The sequence below is a fragment of the Hyla sarda genome, chromosome 10 (genome assembly GCF_029499605.1).
Source record: "Hyla sarda isolate aHylSar1 chromosome 10, aHylSar1.hap1, whole genome shotgun sequence".
NCBI classification, from domain to species: Eukaryota; Metazoa; Chordata; class Amphibia; order Anura; family Hylidae; genus Hyla; species Hyla sarda.
In genome coordinates, this window is record NC_079198.1 from 22,071,152 (window position 1) to 22,091,925 (window position 20,774).

The following is a 20,774-nucleotide window of genomic DNA, read 5'->3' on the forward strand; positions in this document are numbered from 1 at the left end:
CAATGATTTTTTTTCCGTTTCACCGTAGATTTTTGGGCACAATGACTGACGTCATTACAAAGTAGAATTGATGGCGCAAAAAATAAGCCATCATATGGATTTTTAGGTGCAAAATTGAAAGAGTTATGATTTTTTAAAGGCAAGGAGCAAAAAAACGAAAATGCAAAAACGTAAAAAACCCCGGTCCTTAAGGGGTTAAATATACACATTATTATTAAATATGTACATATAAACTTTGCAGAATTAGAATAGAAGAGAGGTGACTAGGGGCTGTCCCACCTTAGGAACCCTACCTGAACGTAGTTACTCTGACTTTGGGGACCACCATACCACCATACATACGGTATGCAATACGGTACCTGGACACCGCAATTTTATAAAATATGATCTGTCGGGTTTTCATTTCTGAGACCCCGACCCATCAGCAAAAATAATATCCTACCATTTTCTACATACAATTCCTAAGTAAACTTATGTATCTTCATGGATACGTACTACAAACAATCCATGATTCTGCAGTCAGGACCTACTCCCCACCATCTTCCCCCTTGCATCTTGGTAACACACAATAGGACAGGCAGGCAATGGAAGACAGTAAAGGCCCCCATACATATTAAAACCACCGATTTTAAAGGGGTACTTTTCTTTATTAATTTCCTCTCTGTCTGACCACAGTGCTCTCTGCTGACACTTCTGTCCATTTTAGGATGGAAATGGACTGAGGTGGCAGCAGAGAGCACTGTGGTCAGACAGAAAAGAAATTCAAAAAGAAAATAACTTCCTGTGGAGCAAAAAGCAGCTGATAAGTACTGGAAGTAAGAAGTAATTTACAAATCTGTTAAACTTTCTGGCATCAGTTGATAAAAAAAAAAAAAAAAATGTTTTCAAGGGGAGTACCCCTTTAACAGAGCCACCTGACTATCTAATGAGCATTAAATATGTATTGGGGTCACCTGACTCTTCCTTGACAGATGATGTCAGAGAAGGACACATGAGGGGGGTAGGTTCTAGAATCGATTAAAGAGAGTCACTGAATGCGATATATCTTGGAGGAGACACCCATTCACCGATCATAACAGAGAGGAGGGGGCTACAGAGCAGCCTGCAGTGATTGAACAAAGGGACCCAGCACAGCACAGTAGACTCAGGGAGGAAGTGAATGCATGGTGAGTGAGGGTGGGCTCAGTGCTTGCATTGGACACCCCCCTTCATAAACAGTGGATGTCAGAAGGAGTGAGCAGCAGAACAGAGGAATCTGTGAACCAAAAACAGAAGCTAGACACATAAAACAGACATGTAAAGAATCTGCATGCCCTACATTTTAAGTTAAAGGGGTACTCCGGTGAAAAACTTTTTTCTTTGAAATCAACTGGTGGCAGAAAGTTAAATATATTTGTAAATTACTTCTATTAAAAAATCTTAATCCTTCCTGTACTTATTAGCTGCTGAATACTACAGAGGAAATTCTTTTCTTTTCGGAATGCTCTCTGATGACATCACCAGCACAGTTCTCTCTGCTGACGTTATTATAATAATGTTTTATTTATTGTTGTCCTTAGTGGGATTTGAACCCAAGTCCCCAGCACTGCAAGGCAGCAGTGCTAGCCACTGAGACACCATGTTGCCCTTAGCATACAGCTGCTATGCATGGTTGCTAAAATGGACAAAGATGTCAGCAGAGAGCACTGTGCTCGTGATGTCATCAGTGTTCCAAAAAGAAAGGAATTTCCTCTGTAGCATTCAGCAGCTAATAAGTACTGGGAGAATTAAGATTTTTTAATAGAAGTAATTTACAAATATGTTTAACTTTCTGCCACCAGTTGATTTAAAAGAAAAAAGGTTTTCACCGGAGTACCCCTTTAAGCCTCTGGTGGTTCTCCAACTGCTGGGATCCCCATTTTCCATCAACATCCATGGGCAAGATTGGCCATAAAAGTAAGTGATATATAAACCCTTTCAATAACATCAAGCTATAGCCTACAATACATACCTTTCACTTTCAGACTATAGAATTGCTGCCTGACTTGCAGCAGTGTCATCAGCAAGCACCATTAATATTATCTGATTATGGAGAGGATACATTCAGCAGCATGACACTATTCTCCAGCATCTGCCTTCTATAATCTCATCTACTGCTTCACTCCCAATGGTTATAGACCTTTACAGGCATGGAGTTTCACCCATTATACCTTTCTATGGATAATTTACTAAAATACTGTACATAAAATTTTTTTTTTTAAATCCTTGCAGACGACTAAGTCTGGGAGAAGCGCTCCAGGGAGAAACACTCTGCAGCATGTGAGCTTCTGCGTCGGGGAAAAGTAAAAAGCAAAATCTGAAGATTTGTCCCATGGCTGACATCTTCTAAGGTAGTGGTGTCCAAACTGTGGCCCTCCAGATGTTGCAAAACTACAACTCCCAGCATGCCTGACAGCCGTTGGCTGTCCGGGCATGCTGGTAGTTGTAGTTTTGCAACATCTGAAGGGCTGCATTATGGACACCACTGTTGTAAGGCAATATTCACAAGCTGAGGAGAAATGTTGCTATCTGCATTGTACGCCCATATGTTTTTCTATCTATATTTGTATATAAAATGTATCTCTTAACCCCTTAACGACCAAGGACGTATATTTACGTCCTTGGCCGGCGCCCGCGATATAACGTGGGGTCACGCGGTGACCCCGCGTCATGTCGGGTCGTTCCCGGCATGTATCTGAAGCCGGGACCTGGGGCTAATAGCGCAAAGTTGATCGCCGTGTCTAAAGTGAAAGTTGCCGGTTAACTCAGTGGAGCTGTTCGGGACCGCCGCGATGAAATCACGGTGTCCCGAACAGCTTGCGTGACAGCTGGAGGATCCCTACCTGCCTCCTCGCTGTCCGATCGTCGAATGACTGCTCAATGCCTGAGATCAAGGCAGGAGCAGTCGAGCGGCGATAACACTGATCAATTCCAAATTGCAAAATAGCGTATTTTTGGTCACTTTTTATACCATAAAAAAGGGAATAAAAAGCGATCAAAAAGTCCAATCAAAACAAAAATCATACCGATAAAAACTTCAGATCACGGTGCAAAAAAATGAGTCTTCATACCGCCCTGTACACGGAAATATTAAAAAGTTATAGGGGTCAGAATATGACATTTTTAAACGTATACATTTTCCTGCATGTAGTTATGATTTTTTCCAGAAGTCCGACAAAATCAAACCTATATAAATAGGGTATCATTTTAATCGTATGGACCTACAGAATAAAGAAAATATGTAATTTTTACCAAAATATGCACTGCGTAGAAACGGAAGACCCCAAAAGTTACAAAATTGCATTTTTTCTTCAATTTTGTCGCACAATGATTTTTTTTCTGTTTTGCCGTGGATTTTTGGGTAAAATGACCAATGTCACAGCCAAGTAGAATTGGTGGTGCAAAAAATATTTTTTTGAAGGTGATGAGGAAAAAATGAAAATGCAAAAAAGGAAAATACCCTGCGTCATTAAGGGGTTAAACTGAATGGATCAGACATGTGGAGTCGGGGTGTGAGGTGCAGAGTAGATGTTATAACCCAAGGGGCAGATGTTATTGACCCCTTCATGTCGTGACGCCAGGGCGTGGTTTAGCCTTAACCACCCGAAGGTAATACCCCGAGGGCAATGAAGACACTGATGCCAAGTTACGGACAAACAGTAACTTTACTAAGGGTAGACAAATAACACAGTCTATGCAGTACAGCCAATATCCCAAGGAGGTGACCAGTGACACAGGGGGACCTCGCAGGCTTGCTGGGACTTGCAGTAGTTAGACAGACTTTGGTGCAGGCCACAGTGATTAAACAGTAGACTTGATGACTGACAATTAGATGACTTTGGCTTACTTGCAATAGACAGGTAGCTGCGGACTTTAGGCTTGAGGCCTCCAATGCTCCGGACACTGACACTGAGATGACTGCACTGGATCTCAACATACAGCAGAAGAGAGAGATTACAGCCCCTCCCCTGGTTATATAGGAGGCTGTGCAAGGAGCCCATAGGTCACTTGGGGGGTCACCTGGTCACTAGTGCCTCCTGAGTAACAATCACATGGTATAACAATTAAAGAAACAGTACATTATTAATATCACAACTTATATACACAGGGGATAATACATAAAGGGGGCCCTGGGGACATGTAGAGAATCTGCCTGACAGGGCAGGAGAAGTACGGGGAAACACCATCCCGTACTGGGCCACCACAGACATATGACTGAATGGATAACGTAAAATGAATATACAAAGTGCTTAAAAAATACAAAATACCCACATTTCAGCCACTATGTCACAAACCCAGATCCCCCCAATGTCCCTAGGTACTGCTGGACCAAACTTACATGACCGTAGGAACCTAAAGTAATCTAAATGTGGTTCATCAGAGCCTCAAGGACTAAAATGTGTCCATATTAACCCCATGTGAAACTGGACTAAAGAAAACTGGTGAACCATTTCGTGATCAATCACCGACATCTCTGTATTGTATAGGAGGAAATCTATCTGAATAGATGTGACATGGTACTCAACCGCTGAAATAGGATTTGGGACTTTGTTCATGAAATGTGACTCTTACCTCCACATTAGCTCCGACCCACATCTTCTCTTCCCATTTTACCATGACGCATCTCTATACATAGAATATCCTACTCCACCCCCTTGTTTGATCATCTTCTATGAGGGGGTAGGTTTTAGAATCGATTAAAGAGAGTCTCTTAATGTGATATATCTTGGAGGGGACACCCAGTCAACAAACCCCCCCCCCCCCCCCCCGTTCCAGCAAAATCAGTGGGTCCTACTCTCAGCTGAAAAGTGAATACAAGTGTATGCTCTGTAAGCAACATACAGTACTTCGAGTCCAGTTGTATCCACTTCACAGGCTTAGAAGGATTAAAGGGGTACTCCCCTAGACATCTTAGGGGATAAGATGTCAGATCGCGGGGGTCCCGCTGCTGGGGACCCCCGGGATCTGGGCTGCAGCACCCACCTGTACGGCTTCCACCTCACACCGGCAACGCTGGAGGCTTCGGATCCCGACCACAATGGCGGAAGAGCGTGACGTCACCACTCCGCTCCATGTGGCGTCACGCCCCCTCAATGCAAGTCTAAGGGAGGGGGCGTGACGGACCTCCCATAGACTTGCATTGAGAGGGTGGGGCGTAACGTCACACGGGGCGGAGTCGTGACGTCATGCTCTTCCGCCATTGTGGTCGGGATCCGAAGCCTCCAGCGTTGCCGGTGTGAGGTGGAAGCTGTACAGGTGGGTGCTGCATGCTAGATCCCGGGGGTCCCCAGCAGCGGGACCCCCGCGATCTGACATCTTATCCCCTATCCTTTGGATAGGGGATAAGATGTCTAGGGGTGCGGAGTACCCCTTTAAAGGGGTACTCCACTTAATAAAGCTTATCTCCTATACAGAGGATAGTGGATAATGTCTGATCGCAGGGGTCCGACTGCTGGGACCCACACAATCTTCTATTTAGGGCCCTTGCTTTCACCTCGGAAATACAAAGTCTGTCTCTTTTCCTCATCACGTTCCAGCCCCCACTCTTGGAGACGCGCTGGTACTGGAGAGATCAGACACTTATCCCTTATCCTTTCGGTCCTTTCGATAAGTTTTGTTAAAGGGGTACTCCGCCCCTAGACATCTTATCCCCCATCCAAAGTATAGGGCATAAAATATGTCTGATCGTGGGGGTACCCAGCGGCGGTGATGCGGGGCGGAGACTCGTGATGTCATGGCCATGCCCCCTCAATGCAAATCTATGGGAGGGGGCGTGGCGGCAGCGCTGAACCCGACGCTCTAAACGAACGCCGGGTGCAGCAGGGAGAGTGCGGGGTCCCAATCAGCGGGTGTAAGATGTCTAGGGGCGGAGAACCCCTTTAAGTGGATTACCCCTTTAAGGAATCTATTTGATGAATAAACCACTAAAAGCACCCGATATATACTTTGAGATGGAAGCTGTGATGTTCCACTGTATAGGCATACATAAGGATATGTCATAAGTATATGACTGAAATAATGTACACATGCAGTATACACTTTTTTTTTTTACTGTATACCCTTCTATGGAATAATGTAGTATATTATGCAATCCTGGACTTTTTTATTTTGCTGTATATTTACTTATATCAGCCAGCTGAAGGCCAAATGTATACTCTTCATTCCTCCACTGGGTGAAAGAAGCCCTATGGATATGGATGTACATCCCTGACATGATGTAATGTAAGCAATTTATTTTCTAAATTGTGAAGAATTAAAACAAAGTAGAACATTTGCGAAGTTTCCATTGTTAGAATTTTTACAGGGCTCCTGTACACTCAGCACATTTACTCCAGACAGTTTACTGAGCCTTATCAGGAAATAGACAAATATATATATAAAGTGATAGTGATTCACCCAAACAGGTCTGAGTGACAAAGTATAATGAGTCATGTCCTCATCCGGAAATATGTAGGACAGGTAACAACAACTCCCAATACATTTCGGCACAATGCAGTGTGTGGGCGCCATCTGTTCACTGAACCGGCAGCAGAGAGTCTTATTTTTGGAAGTGGTGCATGTGACAGGATTGCGGTGATAGCGTCCTCTACGCAAAGGATCCTTTGTTGGCGACAGTCATTCCATAAAGTATTGGTCACTAGACCCTGTGTATTTATATTTGCCCCCGGCTTCCTAGATCACCTTCCTGTTCTACAACTGGAGGCCCAGGTCTGTATGGGACCTGTCCTGTAATGGGAATAGGTCCCACTGACTGTATGGACACTGGGGAGTTAACAGGTACCGAAGAAGGTTGGGCCCTCCCACAGGTCGGGGTGGGAACTAGGGGAGGGTAGTTACGCCCATAGGGGATATAGGAGACTCGCCTGCTTCCTCCCCTCCTCTTACCTCACCAGCAACGAGAGACGTCCCGCCCTCCCGCCCCTTTTGGTTTGTTATGATTTGTAATGTTTTCTTGTATTTCTGTCTATTTAGGCCCGTGCTCCGGTTGTTCGGCGCGTGGGCTTGCTTGTTCACCCTTTAAAAAAAAAAAAAATAATAATAATAATAATAATTTTATGAAACTTCAAAAAAAAATTAAATAAAAGACTTTTGTTATAAAAAAAAAAAAGAAAAAAAAGTGATTTTACGTTTGGGGAGGCCGTACTGAAGGCTTGTCTGCTCCCGTGGTGTTTACGATTGTTTTCTGCTTCTTGTGCTTATTTCTGTATTGTGTTTTCCTTGTTCTATTTGTCTTCCTTTTAGTCACAGCTGGCATGGAAATGGTATGACCTTAGAAGATGGAAGATGCCGTGGGCAGTCATGCCCGTCGGGGATCCGATGGTTGGCATTCCTCTGCGGCTGTGGAACAGGTCAATATCACCGTTTTTTGTTAATATGGTTACTGCTATGCAGTGTTGAGTTAGAGTTGCACGCTATAGTGCTGTTTATTACTATTAATAAAATTGGAGCTGTGACCACCACCTCAGCCCACTAAAAGAGAAGCACGGTGTCTGTCGTTATTTACTGAGCGGGGGGAGGGCAAAAGGTTTTGTAGAGGGAAGGTGTGTTCAATGCAGTCTGTTCTGTATCATACATACAGTGCTTTTATGTACTCTCTTCTCCACTTGCCCAGCACATAATCTGTTGTGGCATCCATCCAGCCCCCCTATCCTGTTCTTCAGCACTACCATTGAAATTACGTTTAGTTAAAGGGAATAACAATCTCTTTTTGCTAGTATTGCCCTCGACCATAAACTAAGAACAGGTGTCCTGCTGCCATGCCCCCTACAATCAGCGGAAACGTGCAGGTCAACCGAGTATAAGTGATCAATTGCCCTGCAGCACCCCCAGAGGAGGAATTATGCATTACACAGGGTTGTCTATGAGGTATTCCAAACTCTATAAAATATACATTTCTTATAGATGTGGGTCCCACCTCTGCCTTGCTGAAAGGAACTTTCAGACATATCCTGTGATCAAAGGGGTAGTCCAGAGAACTGATCTTTTTAGACACTTATACTGTGGAGAGAAACATTTACTTGAACTTTTATGCAACAGTCTTTACAATTGTACAGTTTCTCTTGAGGTAACCGGGATGCAGGTTCCTCACAGGCTTTGCTGGGACTAATAGTATTTAGCTTTAAGCAGGCCACTGTGCTACTTATTATAAGATTTGAGTGAAATAGTAGTCGCACAGGATTTGTAGGTTGAGCTTTATAACTCACAGTTTTAGTGGCTGCTGGTTCTTTAGGCTTTGGCCTAGTTGAGATGAATGAAGATATGCTGATTGTCCTTGCTTGATAGTCCAGAACTAAGAGAGAAGAGAGATAATTTGGAGACTACAGCCCCTTATATACCAGAGGGATGGGGCTGGACTAATCCCATTGGCTGCAAAGCCTGTAAGTCCTAAACCCAGAGAACTCTGGGTACATCACATGACACTATCACATGACCGTGGAAGGTCCTAAATATCTATACAACCATTATCATATATCACGTGACCTGGGTAGGTCCTATACATTTGTACACTATACAAAGATACATTTCTATGAGGCAACCAAGGGGCAAGCCCTGCAGGAGAGCCCGGTGGACTGGAGGGACTCTAGCTGAGGGGACTTTAGACAGGGACAGGACCAGGTCCTGTACCGGGACACCACACTCCTATAAGCCATAAATGTCTGAGCTGGGCACACATTAGGCGTACCTTACATATACCCTATATATACATTAGGTGTACACACATTTAATGTAATACAAGGAAATTATAGTCACTCTCCGATAGAGAGGAGGCCTGAATGGGGGGACCGAAAAAACACAGCGTCTCTCCTATTGTAGATTTGTCTCTAAAACTACAGAATGCCTGTTTTCTATTAAAATAATAAAAAGAATCTTGTCCGAAATTCCGCCCTGATGATGTAATATGTTAGCGCTTAGGAAATCAAGATTAATTCACTGTCTGACTTCATAAATTTTCATTGCTGCAAATGAATAGTCGCACTCAGACTGAGAAACAGTGATCACCCGGGTGCCAATAAAATGCTACAGAGATCAGCTGCACATGATACCAACTACACTGGCAATTTATCCTGGTATCACTATACACTACAGAGCAATAGGAGGGGATCCTGTCATAAGGTACCTCACTGTTTCCAGGGTCTTAAAGGGGTACTCCACTGGCCAGGGTTCGGAACATTTAGTTCCGAACGCTGTTTGCGCATTGCGGGGGTCAGCCACCCCCCCCCCCCCATTATGTCACTCCAAGCCCCCTCAAGGCAAGTCTATGGGAGGGTTCGTGACGGCGCACACATAGCATTCGGAAATGTTCCGAACCCTGGCCAGTGGAGTACCCCTTTGAAGCTGCCATATATTAGATATTTGCTATCGGATCCTGCTGATCTCTCTGTAATTTTCTATAATATGTATGGGGTCAACCCAACTGTCTATGATCTCACCCTTAGGGCCCATGCACACTATTAAAATTCTGCTCAGGATTATTCAGAGCAGAAATCTGCTGCTCTTTACACACTGCGGAATTTCCACAGTGAAAAATCTGAATTTTGGACTCCGGACATAACGAACATGGTCATTATGTTGGTGGAATTTCATCCGGAAATGCATTGCCGTCAATCAGGATAATATAGAATAATTTCTATATATATACAGTATATATAATTTCTATAGTGTGCATGGATCCTTAGGGAAAAGGCTCAAGCAAGTCAGAATTGATTGATCTAAGACAAGGCCAGACTGAAACAAAAAATAGGCTCGGGCTAATACTAAGCAGCCCATTTTTCTAATTTCAAATAATGACTTTACTGTTTTCACATTGTTTGTTATATTTAGCATGTTAATCACTGTAATTTATTATACTGGAGTTTAATACAGGATATAACTCAGGATCAGTACAGGATAAGTAATGTAATGTATGTACACAGTGACCCCACCAGCAGAATAGTGAGTACAGCTCTGGAGTATAATACAGGATATAACTCAGGATCAGTACAGGATAAGTAATGTAATGTATGTACACAGTGACCTCACCAGCAGAATAGTGAGTGCAGCTCTGGAGTATAATACAGGATATAACTCAGGATCAGTACAGCATAAGTAATGTAATGTATGTACACAGTGACCTCACCAGCAGAATAGTGAGTGCAGCTCTGGAGTATAATACAGGATATAACTCAGGATCAGTACAGGATAAGTAATGTAAAGTATGTATACAGTGACTCCACCAGCAGAATAGTGAGTGCAGCTCTAGAGTATAATACAGGATATAATTGATATAATTCAAGATCAGTACAGGATCTTGAGTTATATATAGTATACAATGTGGAGAAGGAAATAACTTTTATTTTAGAGAACAGCGGGCCATTTAAGGAAAAACTTTTCAATGAAGATCGCTTTGTGACTATTGAAATAGAGAAGCAGTGAAAGCTGGGGGGGCTTCAGCCACGGGTGGAAGAGGAAGGGGACACCCGTTAATGTTGAGCCAAATTCAACTGGGGGTCTGCAACATCTGACCTCATACAGTGGGATCCCTGTGGGGCAAGTGGTGATGTCATCTAGCCACGGTTCGGGGGATGAGAGCAGCACCAGTTGCCAGGGAGGGGTGCTGTTGGACCAGATCCAGCTCCTGGAGTCCCCAGGTCGCCTCCAGGACTTCACACTTGGAGATGAGTTACCAGAGGTGGCACCTGGAGGAAGGAAAAAGAAGAAGCCAAAGAAGGCCAAGCTCCAGCAGCAGGTAACGTTTGTATAGACCCCCCTCCCTGAGCCCCCCCCCGAACTGGCCGCAGGGTCAGCTCACTGTGTGAACCCCATTTCTCAGCCGGGCTCAGGCCAGGCTGAGAAATGGGGAGGAGAGTGGGGAGAGTATGGAGTCTAGTGTGGAGGTGGAAGTAACAGTGGTGGAGCAGACAAGATATCGGCTCTGAGGTCTGACAGTGATATTGGCCCAGTGACTGGCAGGGAAGGCTCTGACACATTAGGTTGCTCCCTAACAGGAGGGGGAGGGTGTGGTGAATTTGTGCTAGGGTCGCCTGAGGGGGCTCTGGTGGCTCTGAGCGTTGGCACTGCTGTTCCTTTGGAGCATCGGTGTCATCGTGAAAGAGCTACTGGGGCTAAGATACCTTCGCCTCCCAAAAAGACTGGACTTAAACCTTTATTTTGTATTGGCGCCTCTTATCCTAATCAGCGGCGCCCATGAGCTGGACATTCTAGTACTGATGAGGCATAGGGTACCGGTAAAAATAGGGCTGGGGCCGCTAATAAACAGGCTAGGTAGGCTTCCTGGTCCTTGTATAAGGGACCGGTGACCTGTCCTATGGCAGTGGCTCCAGCCCTGGTACCCAGTGATACTGATGGCACAAAATCTGCACCAGAACACACCGATCCAGCCAGTATGAATGAGAAGGTTAATGTTGGAGTGAATGAGGGAGTGAATGTGATGACAAATGTATCTGCCAATAAAAAAATCTCTCTGTGGCTTTGAATGGTGATATTGGCTGTAGCACGGGTGGAGGTATGGGGGACACATCAGCTAAAATAGGTGCCAATGGTTTAAGTATGGATTATGTGGAGGAGGGTGGTGAAGGGGTACAGATTGGTGGTGGGGATGTAGGTCCTAATCCAGTTGCACCCCCCAGCGGTTGCAACACCGGTATGCAGCTACGCAAAGTCGCCGTTGGGGGGCACCTCCTCGTCCTCTGGCTCTGGGGAGAGCAATTTGCAGCAGTGTCTCCTGGGGGCCTTAAGGAGAGGGGAGAGATCAATCAATGTAGAAGGTAGGTAGGTTGATCTTTCTTTCTGGATAGAGAGACATGGTCTTTTATCCTTCAGAGAGGAAAAAGGAGGGATACTGTGTGGTCCCTCCCGACAGCCGGGCCAGGTGGTCTCCGAAGGAATGTGGTCCGACTGAGGTGGAGAGGTCCTCCAAGATCTAAAGTTGTTGAGCTTCTGCTGACGTTGGGCTTGACATCTACACCTTGATAAATCCTTATGTACCCCCAAGTTCGATATCAGCAGCTTTGTTTGGCCCCCTTTAAGTCCCATAATTTAAACAGACTCAGTGAACTACTAGGGGAGAAAAGTGGCAAGATTTTGTCCAATAAAATGCCAAATGCTGCAATTTTGGAATCTGTCACTGAGCCCCAAACTGCAAAAAAACGCCAAAGATTAGTGAAAAAACACCAAGGAAAACCATCAAGTGGGTTAGGTGTTTTATAAATTCCTAATAAGTGTCAGGCCAAAGCGTTTAAAAAAAAAAAAAAAAATTCACAGTGCAGCATTTGTGGCGTTTTTTGGGGAAAAAAAGCCTTGGGCATGTTTCACTTACTACATATTGGTATAATACGGATCCAAAATAGTAATGAATTACGGAAGCGATACCAATAATGTGTCAGTATCAGTTTTGCATCCATATTTCTGTACAGTAAATACTGACAGGCTGTCTCTACCTTGAAAACAGATACAAACAAGATGAAGTACTAAAGCAATATGGCTCAAATAGGGAACACATACAGTTGCATCCATATTTTAATTCCCTTTCATAGATTTCAATAGGCATTTGCCATCTGCAAAACCGATGACAGTAGCACATGCTGCTTTAATTTTTTTATTTTTTTTTATTTAGACAAGAAGAGCCTTCTACTACAACTATTCATAAATTCCCTCATTGGAGCCCAGATCCCACCAACAAAAACGAGATGCCAACAAATACTGTTAATGGGAGGAGCGGACCCCATTTACTTCTATGGCTGAAATGAGCCACTACTTCTGACTTCATAGGGGACATATCTGCTATTTGATGCAGACTCAAAAACGGGGACTGTTGCTCTTTTGAAATAGTGCATATGTCCCGAAAGGAGTCATTAGGTGACGCCATTTGGCCGTAGAAGTGAATGGAGTCTGCTGCTCCTGTTAACAGTATATGTCAGTGTCACGTCCTGCGTTCCGGCCAGACACACTGGCCATGAGCGCTCTCCTCCTTCCCTCTCCTCCTCTGCCAGCGGGGCTGGGATTCACATCGTGGGACGCGCCCGTATGCGAATCCCAGCCCGTCACTTACCTCTGCTCTCCACACTGCCTTCTCCTCTCTCAGCGCCGACGTGCATGCCCCCGCCTCCTAAGGTGCGCGCGCGCCGGAGCCCTTAGATTTTAGGGGCCAGTATGCCCTTAATTATTGTGTTCACCTGCACCTCACTTATAAGTTTCAGTACCTCCCTTTACTCCCTGCTGGATCTTTGTGCCCTAGAGAAAGCATTCTTGTACCTCTGCTTATCCGTGTTCCTGACCCTTGCTCCGTGACCTGTTCCTGCTCCACTACCTCTTGCCTATTGACCTCCTGCTACGTTCCAGACTGCACTCCTGTGCTGCCTGCCCTGACCTACTGCTATCCCGACCACGAGTTGCTGTATCCCTCCTGTGCCTCGCATCTCCTCAGCTGCCTGTGTGGTCGAGTCATGCCAAGGGTAGCGACCTGGGTACCGCCTGCCGCAGCAAGACCATCCTGCTTTGCGATGGGCTCTGGTAAAAACCAGCGGCACATTAGAATCTGCTCCCTGGCACAGCCCACGTCATCTGCCACACAGGTCCAGCGGATCCACTTCCTCTGTGAGTGTCCTGCCAATTGCCGTGAGTCTTTACAGTCAGCGTGCAGTTTTTGGCAAGATGCCGACGGATACGATCAACTATGGCAGGAGCGCAGTGTGGACCTATACTATTCTGGATCTTCTAACTAAGCTCCGTCAAGAAGAATGGTCTTCCAGATCTGGTGCATGGTCCAGATGGATATATTGGCCTGTGTGGCCAACCTGAACTCATGGTCATAATGGCGATAGATAAAGGATTCATTGACTGCATTGTTCTAGTCTTTGGTTCAGTAAAGTAATTCTTATGTGTACCCAGATTTATGTTGTACCCCCAGGTCACTTCTTCTGTGTCAGTGAATCAGGAATGTATCATATTTCAGAACTCTGTCGTAACTTTAGGTTATTAATGTTAATTAAGTCATCTTGTCTATAAATCATCACGTGCACAACATGTAATAAACCAGGAGGTTCTACAGCACCCTATAGTCTGGGGTCCTAGAAATATATATGACCAGGATGACATCTGCATGGAGTTTGTATACTAATCATCCATAACATTAAAGGGGTACTCCGCCCCTAGACATCTTATTCCCTATTCCCGTGATCACTCTGCTGCACCCGGTGTTTGTTTAGAATGTCGGGTGCAGCACCAGAGGCCCGTGATGTCACTGCAAGGCCACGCTTGTGATGTCACAGCCACGCCCCCTCAATGCAAGTCTATGGGAGGGGGCGTGACGGACGTCAAGTCCCCTCCCATAGATTTGCATTGAGAGGACGTGGCCGTGACATCACAAGCGGGCGTGACCGTGATGTCACGAGCCTCCGCCCCACATTGCCAGTCATCCAGCACATAGCGAAGTTCGCTCTATGTACTGGATGTCTGGGGTGCCGCAGCTGAGATGTCTAGTGGCGGAGTCATTCGCTCAGCCTATCACCAACCGAGGCGGGACATTGCTGCGGCCGGCAATACGCTGATGGCTCCGTGACGTTTCAAGCCCATAGACCTGCAGCACCGGAGGAGCGGGACCCGATACCAGAACAACGGGGGAACGCAGGAAGGTGATTTAAAGTTTGTTTTATTTCTTATTGCAGCTCGGGCACAGGGAGACAAAAAATGTTTATGCTGCATTTCTCCTTTAAGTTGTTCTTTTCTGTCTGACCACAGTGCTCTCTACTGACACTTCTGTCTGTCTCAGGAACTGTCCAGAAGAGAAGAGGTTTACTGTGGGGATTTGCTCCTACTCTGGACAGTTCCTGAGACAAACAGAGGTGTCAGCAGAGAGCCCTGTGGTCAGACAGAAAAGAGCATCTCAACTTCAGCAGCTGATAAGTAATGGTAGGATTAAGATTTTTATTAGAACTCATTTACAAATCCTTGCTGAATTTCCACAGTAGCTCTGTGGTGTTTATGACACTCTGGAATCTGCGCTTATGTCTGTGGCAGTTTGCAGTGGACTTAAAGGAGTACTCTGCTGAAAACATATTATCCCCTATTTAAATGATAGGGGATAAGATGCTAAATCAGCGGCTGGACCCCCGCGATCTTTGGGACGGCAGTGGTGGCATCCAGAACACGGAAGCTTATACATAACCGTCATGCCTCCTCCCATAGAAGTGAATGGAGGAGGCGTGGTGGCTGGCATCGCCAGTCATCGGGCACGGATCGGAGTTCGCTCTGTGCACCGAATGGCAGGGGGTGCCGCAGCAGAGGTTCTCTAACTCTTCGGTAGTTCTGCTATGGAACTTGCAACGTGTGAACTAAGCAGCAGAATCTTAATGAAATCAATGGGAGGCTCAGAACTACCGAGGTGTGAACATGCTCTTATGGTGTCCAGGCCTCAATAGGCCAAAGTACAAGGGAAACCCACACAGTATAAGGCAGGCAGGCAGTTTGTTCTGGTTGTAGTTTGTTCTCACTGTGTTTTTTGTTGGTTTCCTCTAACACAACACATACTGTGGCTACTGAGTTTGTGAGTCATTTGTATAGTATTAGGGGTTAAAAGATAACAGAAACTGTTACTTTGTCCCCTTCAGCACTTGGCATGACTGATCAGGAAACCTAAAGGGAAATGCATGAACCAGCACTTTATCTGCCTGCAGGGTGTATTCACTCTCATATGAAAGGATCTGTGACTGTGAGCGCCACCTGCTGGTCACTTGGAATTACAGCACTTCAATGTGTAAAACCTTAGTAGTGATAACAATCTGCAGTTAGTACAAAGAGTGAAAAAAAAAAATCACAAAAATAATATGCTGGGTCATGGTTTTTGTATCATCAACTTGATGTGAAAGAAAGGAAATATTTGAACTATTAGTTTGGGAAATAGCCTTGGGAGCAGACATGAGCAGGTGTGCACAGGTTTCACATACAATCCCCTGGCTGCAGGCAAACAGCAGAATACAATGCAGGACACTAAGCAGGGATGTATTTGCCATTAGGCACCTGTGGGCCTGTGCCTAGGGTGGCAGTGTTGAGGGGGGCAGCAATTCAGTAAGTAAAAAAAAATAATTAATACTTTTCATGTAGCTGTTGCTGCCATATTGTGGCCTGTAGAAAAAAAAATACATTTCCCTAAATATTCCCAATTCTGCTGGGAAATTTACCTACAAATTAGCATTTTGCTGTAAACTTGTGATTGATTTCTGGGTATAGGGGTGAGATCCACTGTAAATATGCAACAAAATCTGCATTTAATGCATGTGGTTTTGGCTGCAGATTTCTGACAGATCTACATAAAAAAAAATAATTTGGAGGCATGTGGAATCACGTAAGGGGGTGTTCACACTAAGGAATCTTTGCGTTGAATGCCACTCATGAATTCCGCTCGGAGAGTCTGTCGCATGAGTCTAACAATGGTGTGAATGGTAAATTAATGTGGTGCGACAAGTTACTAGATGGGGGTATCTAATATAGTTCTGTGTACATTTTAAAAAGACAAAATGCAGTAAACTCCACCCTACGAGAATTTTTGTATTTAACTCTTGCTTTAAGGGTACGTTCACACGTACAGGATCCTGCGCAGAGTTGATGCGCAGGATTTGTAACTGCAGATTAGAAGCTGCGCTCAGTCATTTAGTTTACATTGAAATCTGCAGCAGAAAATCCTGCGCATCAAATCTGCCTATGTGTGAACGTATCCTAAAGGAGAAGTCTCATGCATCAAAACGTATCCCCTATCCGGGAGAGCCGGAGATAGCCGAACAGCTCTCCCATTGAGATATATGAAGGGCGCATGTCGGCAGCTGCTTCGCGCAGGGGCCGTGACGCTCCGTTCCCAGGGAGAGCAGGGGGCCCTTGCAGGAGATTGCGGAGGGTCCCAGCGGTTGGACCCCCTCGTCATTTAAAATGTATCCCCCTATCCTGCAGATCAAAGATACGTTTTTATGCCTAAAATCTTTTTGGCTTGAAAAATATAAAAAAAAAAAAAAAAAGAAAAAAAATTGTGTAATAATAATTGACTTTTAAGTACGTGATTCCTGTCTATAGTAGTAAATTTAAAATTTTCTCCAGTAGCCGGCAAAAAGAGACATTTTTAGTCCTGTCATCTCGGTGGGTCCCGTGTGATAATCCTAACAGCTTTGAAGTATGAAGCTTTCCGTGTACGGTCGACAAGTGACCCAGTTATATGAATAATAACTATGAGAGAGATTTATCAAAACCTCTGCAGAGGAAGAGTGGTGCAGTTGCCCATAGCAACCAATCAGATTGCTTCTTTCATTTTCCACAGGCCTCTTTAGAGGCCTGTGGAAAATGAAAGAAGCGATCTGATTGGTTGCTATGGGCAACTGCACCACTCTTCCTCTGCACAGGTTTTGATAAATTTCCCCCTATTTCATTTCCCAGATTTGCGAATTTGGTCAAAATATGCTTAAATAAAGATACCAGCCTTCTCATCACACCAACCCTTTTGTCTATGTCCCCCCCCCCCCCCCCCCCCCCCCGCTCAGGACACCCCTCCACTGTCAGAATCAAGAGCTTCTCTCTAAGAGCAGCTGTCATATTGGTGGACATGGTGGTGGTGGTGGTGAGGGGGGGGGGGGGGGGGGGGGTGCGGTTTGGGGTATTTATCATTATTTAGCTGTGACCAGTACTTTTATAATGGGGGGGTTGTGCTATTTTATCAATAATTTATCAAAAAGGATTTAAATTCACCTCACAAACGGCTGTGAGCCGCCACATTGGAAGTTTACTTTCGTTTTCCCTCAGACTGGGTTGCCTGTGCTCCGGAGACCTACTAAAAGTATTTCACCCTGTCTTATTTTTTTACTATTTGTATGTCCTTTACTGCCCATTTACCCCTAGCAACCAATCAGATTGCTTCTTTCCTTTTTCACAGGCCTCTTTAAAAATTAAAGAAGCAAGCAGTCTAATTTTGAAAGTGTTCTTCTTTGAAAGGTCCTTTTCTGGCCATTAGTGGTTACTATTTGTAAGGCAAATGTGCTTATTTCTTTTTTTTTTATAATCTTCTTCTTTTCCAGGTCCCTTTCTGGTCCTTTTTTATTTTTAGAGGAAAAAAGAAAAGACGGAGGCGCTCCTTGTGGAGTAAAATCACTACAATGTAAGGGGAGGGTAGGGGGAAGAATCACCGCTCACCCGACATAGTTGTGTAGCCCATACACAACAATGGTGATCGCGTAGAAAATGATCCGGGTCTGCAGCCTTCCTGATATGAGACAATGGTGAACAGGGCGGGCTTCTAGTTCATGAATTCATCGGCGCTGACCGGGAGAAGGACATCAGACAGGTAGGATACCTTGACAGAGGATTTTATTGTGGATAATGCAACGCGTTTCACCACGCATGCGTGGCTTCATCAGGCCTGATGAAGCCACGCATGCGTGGTGAAATGCGTTGCATTATCCACAATAAAATCCTCTGTCAAGGTATCCTACCTGTCGGATGTCCTTCTCCCGGTCAGCGCCGATGAATTCCTGAACTAGAAGCCCGCCCTGTTCACCTTTTTTATTTTTGGAAACCAGTTGAAAGCCATGTCAGAACCCAATATTGGTCAGGCCGCCCCTCCTGACCAATATTGGGTTCTGACATGGCTTTCAACTGGTTTCCAAAAATAAAAAAGGTGAACAGGGCGGGCTTTTAGTTCAGGAATTCATCGGCGGGCATTCCACAAAAAGAAAAAAAAATATTCAGACCATGAGATAGAGTTTTGGTCAAGGAGGTGTGTACTTTGAACATTTTCCTGTGTTTTCACCATGCCATCTGTTGTTTTTTTGGGGGGGTTTCCCCTGGAGGCGCCGCTGCTTTGCGCCAATAGAATGATTCGCATTTGTTTCTCCACTTTTGGCTGCTTTTAAATGCCCAAAAACACAAATATAAAAATTGGCTGTGTCCTCAATGCTTTAGAAAGAACAGTTGTATTTTAACGAATGCGCTAATTTCCTGCAAAAAAATGTACATTGCGTGAACCCGGCCTTATTGATCAGACTGTACAATGCATTGTTCTAACATGGGTAATTTTATTTGGTCGTTGGAAACATTTCCACATTATATGATCACCCTGCAATGTTTTTTTTTTTTTTTTTAAGTTTTTTTTGTATTTTGCTTTTTATTTTTACATACATACATAACAAAACTCCTACCCAGAGCAGAAGTGAAGCTGAAAAAGAAGGCATACAAGCTGGCGGATCACATGAGGTAGTTACTGATACGACAGGACTTTGAACCTGTCCTTTACATGATAAAATATTATTGTATAAAATGACTGGGATACAATAAAAGCACTTACAACCTATAATAAAACCTTCGCTTGTTGAAGCAAATTAGAGGAGGAATGTAAATGTAAAACACAAAAGGGCAATTTTCTCACATTGAATTTTGGGGCGACCTGCAGTAAAACCATGACAACCAATTAGACGTTTGCATTCCCGGTCTAATTTGACATGTAAAAGTGAATTACGTATTGGTTACTATGGTTTTTAGAGAGACGAGATCTATTGAGCAGCAGTAGAAAGTCAGGATATTCTAAATCAATGCTAAAGCTTGGTTGCGGGCCGGCCGCAGGTTGTGACTATATTGCTAGGAATCATCATTTATCATTGGTAAGTGAAGCTGCGTCTATATTATGCTCAAATGAGACTCATTTACTGTCAAATTGCCTTGCGAGTCCCAGCTGATCCATGGAGGACGTACAGTACAATGAACATCACGGAAGTTTACATATAGTGTTTTATAAAACTGAAACCTTTTCTTCCCCAAGATGATGTGCGTCAATTTCCTGCAAGTATGAATATCGTAGCCAAGCAGTCATAAAGAACTAATATTTCTCCATGATTAAAGGGGTACTCCGGCCCCAAGACATCTTATCCCCTATCCAAAAATAGAAGATAAGATGGCTGGGGACCCCGCAATCTAGCATGCAGCACCCACCTGTAAGCACGGAGTATCGTGACGTCACGACTCCGCCCCCCGTGTGACGTAACGCCCCGCCTCCTCAATGCAAGTCTATGGGAGGGGGCGTGACGGCCGTCACGCCCCCTCCCATAGACTTGCATTGAGGGGGGGCCGGGCATGATGTCCCAATACTCCGTCCCCGTGGTCGGGAGGCATAACACTGAGAGCCTCCAGCGCTTCCTGCAGTGCTTACAAGTGGGTGCTGCATGCTAGATTGCGGGGGTCCCCAGCGATCAGACATCTTATCCCCTATCCTTTGCATAGGATAGGGCCGGAGTACCCCTTTAAGAGCAAAGCTTGTGGATTTACATCAAATGTCTACGTTGGATCAGCACCTGCGACTAGGATCAGCAGAAGGAGCCATTTTTTGGGCTTTATTATGTCGTCATTAAAAGGAGTTATCCAGGAAAAAACTTTTTTTTTATATATCAACTGGCTCCAGAAAGTTAAACAGATTTGTAAATTACTTCTATTAAAACATCTTAATCCTTTCAGTATTTATGAGCTCCTGAAGTTGAGTTGTTCTTTTCTGTCTAAGTGCTCTCTGATGACACCTGTCTTGGGAACCGCCCAGTTTAGAAGGAAATCCCCAAAGCAAACCTCTTCTACGCTGTGCAGTTCCTGAGACAAGCAGAGATGTCAGCAGAGAGCACCGTTGCCAGACAAAAAACAACAACTCAACTTCAGCAGCTGATAATTATTGAAAGAATTAAGATTTTTTTTTAATAGAAGTAATTTACAAATCTGTTTAACTTTCTGGAGCCAGTTGATATAAA